The sequence below is a fragment of the Marmota marmota genome, unplaced genomic scaffold, assembly GCF_001458135.2.
Source record: "Marmota marmota marmota unplaced genomic scaffold, marMar, whole genome shotgun sequence".
NCBI classification, from domain to species: Eukaryota; Metazoa; Chordata; class Mammalia; order Rodentia; family Sciuridae; genus Marmota; species Marmota marmota.
In genome coordinates, this window is record NW_025999968.1 from 59067948 (window position 1) to 59072545 (window position 4598).

A 4598-nucleotide genomic window follows, 5' to 3' on the forward strand; every position below is an offset into this window, starting at 1 on the left:
TTACCCTCTTCTGTTCACTCCGAAGGCTTTCATTTGTCTTTCAAGGAGCACCATGGATCTCCTGACTTGCAGTAGTGCCCAGAACAGAACCTTGGAAAACCAGGAGGCCAAGTTCACATTAGCTTAGGAAGTAGGAAGCTGGGTGGAGCCTCCCAGTCACCCAGCTCGGCTTTCTCTCCTGGCCAGTCAACTGCAAAGTATGCCCAGCCTCAGTGTGTGTATGCATAGCTGTGTGCTCGATGCTGGTATGTAGTATGTAAGTGACGTGTGGTTAGCCATGTGTACCGGGGATTGAACTTGGGTGCTTAACCACTGAGCCACATCCCCAGTCCTTTCTATATTTTACTGAGACAGGATCTCACTAAGTTGCTTAGGGCCCTGCCAAGTTCTGAGGCTGGCCTTGAATTTGTGACCCTCCTGCCTCAACCTCCCAAGCTGCTGGGATTTCAGGCTTGCACCACTCCTCCCAGCCTGCACAGATTCCTTACTGTCCATATGCTGCCTCCTACCCTGGCTTCCCCAATGGACGGTAAGCCCTACAGGGCAGGAATTCAGTCACTGTGGCTTCCCTAGAATAAATAGTTCCTGAAACAGATGGGCTGCTCCACAGTATTTACCATCTTGAGTTAAGAATCGTATGTCCCAGATACTACAAGGCCCATGGTGCCACATTCCCAGTCTTATGTGCAGAGAAAGCCAAGCAATGACACCTGCCATGGGGCAGCAGCTCTTGCCTGCCAGAGGTCGAGGAAGACCGGGCGGACAGGAGTGATGACTGCAGACCTGGAGCGGCGCTCTGTGGAAGGAGTATATGCCAGGTGAGCAACCGCCTCCAGAAAGGGCTGTGTGCAGAGAGGAAGAGACGAGGGGGCCCTAGAAGATGCTGGTGCACCAGGTAGAGGCCAGACCTAGTGGTCCTGGAAGCACAGGAAGGAGCTAGAAATGCACAGGCCCCTGAAACAGATCCGTTCATTTGTTTGGGTTTGGTTTTGAGGTCTTTGTTTTGAGTTTGGTACTGGGGATTGAACCCAGGAGTGCTCTATCACTGAGCCACATCCCCACCCTTGTTATTTTTTTATTTCCAAACAGGGTCTCACTAAATTGTTCAGGCTGTCAGCTTGCTATCCTTCTGCCTCAGCCTCTTGAGTCACTGGGATTACAGGCATGTGTCATCGTGCCTGGCCATTTCTTTGTTTTTAAGAGCAGCTTTAGACCTTGAAGAGTTTTTTGTTTATTTGTTTTGAATTTTTTTTAGTTGTTGATGGGACTTTGTTTTGTTTATTTATTTATATGCGGTTCTGAGAATCAAACCCAGTGCCTCACACATGTGGGCAAGCGCTCTGCCACTGAGCCACAAACCCAGCCCTAGACCTTGAAGTTTTGCTTAAAGTTTCAAAACTATTTGTTACTACCATAACATATTCCCAAATCCTTTTTGCATCTCCAAGTGAGCACTCTAAGGTTTATATTCAACCTGATAAAAGACAGATAACCAGGCTCGGTGGTGCACACCTGTAATCCCAGCGACTCATGAGACTTGAGAATCGGGAGTTCAAAGCCAGCCTCAGCAATAGCGAGGCCCTATGCAACTCAGTGAGACCTTGTCTCTAAATAAAATCCAAAACAGGGCTGGGGATGTGGCTCAGTATTCGAGTGCCCCTGAGTTCAATCCTCAATACTAAAAAAAAAGAAAAGACACAGATAACAACGGCAGCCCCAGATGTCCTCAGGGACCAATTCAGACCTGCACCTGCATTCTGCTGGGACTTTACAGCCCCCCCCAAGTCCCCCTCACCATCCCAGGAATCTGAAAATGAAAATCGAGTTTTCTTCATGAAAGGGCTCATCCCTGTTTGAGAGGCAAAGCTTCTATCTTTAGTTGTTCAATAAGTCATTAAGTACCCCCACCCCCCCCACACACACACACAAGGGAACAAATGAAGCCCTGTTGAGAGGGAGGCAGGGACTGAGATGGCTAGGCACCGGCCACTCCTCCAGTGAGGTTGCCCTTGGTCTGCTCCCTGGTTCCCCTGAGCTCCTGGCTGAGGACCCAGAGCTGTCCTAGCACAGTGCAGTAGCCACACCATGCCACACCCAGAGAGACCTGGTGGCCAGCTGCAGGCCACTCATCCTGGCAGATGGCCCTGGGCAGCTCTCTGTAGTGGTGCCTCCCAGTTAGCCTGCTCCTTGGGCCCAGCTTTCTCCTGTGAGAATTCTCCATGCCCCAGAAGATGGCCCAGGGTCTTTCCTTCTTGGAAGAGAGTTGCCTCCCCTCCCCTCCTCCAATGCAGCCTGGTCCCTGACCTGGTGCTGCTGAGCGGCTGCCCTGCCCACGCCTCTCACTTGAAGCCCAGCTCACTTCTCATCATCCAAGGGCACTGCCGTGAGCCCCAGGACACTGGAGAGGAACATATCTGCAGGCTGCTTTCCCTCCCCTACCCTCGGTGGTTCTTGGGGACGCCTTCCTGGGAATCTCCCTGGGCTCTTCACTTCCCACGACTCTTTCTTTCGAGCCATCATGTTGCTTCCAAAATAGAACACTCGAGAGGGAAAGTGAGGGAGACCATCCGAGTCCCAGGCATTCCCGCCCGTCCTTGGCTTGGCTTGGCTTGGCTTTGGGTTAGTTTTTGTTTTTGTCCTCTCTGCACACACGTTCCACGTTCTGATGATAGCAAGATTGATCATCAGGAAGAGAGACTCTGACGGAGCTGTCGGTCACACTCAGATTGACCTGGCCAGACCCACTCTCAGGGAAGTATTCAAGCAAGTGCCACAATGCACATGTCATCTCATACATGCCACGGTGTGCGTATCCTCTTTTTTTTTTTTTTTTTTTTTGCCAAAACTTATTGGATGAAGCACAACCCTGCCCAAGAAGACATTGCATCCTGGTAGATATCAAGAAGTCTCTGGCCCTTTCTGAACACTGCATTTGTAATTACACCCACAATACCCCCTGACTCCTCTCTTCACCTGTCATTGATGAGACACTCCTGAGAGACTCTTCGAGGTGTTCTTGTATGACCTTCTCACTTACTTTCTGTTGTTTCTTCCTCTAAGAAAGTCAAGTTCTTCTTTAAGTTCTTCTCAAGAAACTACTTCGTTTCCTTCCAGAAACAAGCTCAATCTGTCCACAGGCTGTTTCTTGACTCATCCTCCATTTCTGTGGTCTCTGTGCACAGGTGCAAGGCTCTTGTTCATTTCCATGTCTTGACCCCACCCTCCCACCAGCCCCCACTTGGCCTGGGTCCTCCCAATGCAAACTCTGGAGAGGGTGGGTGCCAGTGACCTCCAGAGCCTCCCCTGTCTCCAGTGCTGGGTCCTCCCTTCTCCTGAGGGCACAGCCCCTGCCTGCAGCTGTTCATCCAGTCCCTGATACTCTAGATGGTAGGTGTTCTCCTGCTTCTGGCCCTGCAGAATTCTAGCTCCTTATGGAGTATGAGGTGTTTTTCCTCGGCCCTGGAGACAAGGGACACACAGGACTGGATTTCCATCCCTATGGATCTTATTAAGGGCGTTGTGATCAGTTAAGGGACCTGCATCTCTGTCGGAGTTGGTGGTGAGCTCTTTGGCAGTTTGATGTCCTGGGTAGAAATGATGCTGTTGGTGAATTTCTGATCCTTAGAATGTTCAGGCCAAAATAGAGACATGACAGAATGCTCCCACTCAAAGTGTACCTGGCTGCAAAAGCTCTCTTCAGAGGAAGAATGTCAGCTCTTCCCCAGGATCCAGTGGCCCTGGCTGTGGGGTCCCTATTGTGATGACATTTGTGCATTCTTCAGTTTCATTTTCCACGATCACGCCTGAGCTGAAACATCTCTGCTCTGAGGCTCCCAGCTCCAACGCTGCTCTGGAGGGCTCACTGCGTCCCCACCTCTCGGCTGCTTAATTAGGGAATTAAATTTTTCTAAAGACTTTTAGTTCACTGAATTTAATCGACTGAGATTATTTTTTCTTTCCTGAAATTGCTCTGTTGGTAATAAGTTCTTCAGTAGGATTTAGTATGTGGAGTTGTTTAAAGCAAGTATTCATGTTAAATAGAATTACTTCACCACTTTTTATGTTAATGTTTTACAGTCTTGAAATGATTAAAAAGATGCCACTGTTTGGTAGGACATCTGTTTGGGTGTCATGTTTGCTTTTGTTTTGAAAGATGGTAGCATAGTTTCCCAGCATTTCTTTGGCATACGCATAGGACCAGAGAGTGGCAGCTACTTAGAGTTCTTTTGTGACCCTCTTAGATGATGCACAGGTCAGTGGAGTCAGAGGGTGCCGCAGTCTGGCTGGGCACAATCAGGAGCCACTTGTCAAAAGAAACTAACTTTATTTTTAGAACCACACACGCCAAACAAAACAGCCTCTCAGGAAAAACCCTCAGAGCCTCAACTGCCACCACCGGCTTTCCACAAGCCTCTCTCTCCCACACAAGCTTCTCTCCACCTCCCACAATCCTCCTGCTCTTGAGGCCGATTGGCTGGGTCACGTGGGCGGAGCCAAAAAAGTCCCCCAATGAGCAGCTCCGTGGTCTGAAAGGGCAGGGAAACAGCCCAATGAGCATCACCGCAGAGGAGCCAATCAGCTAGATGTTGCTGGGGCCG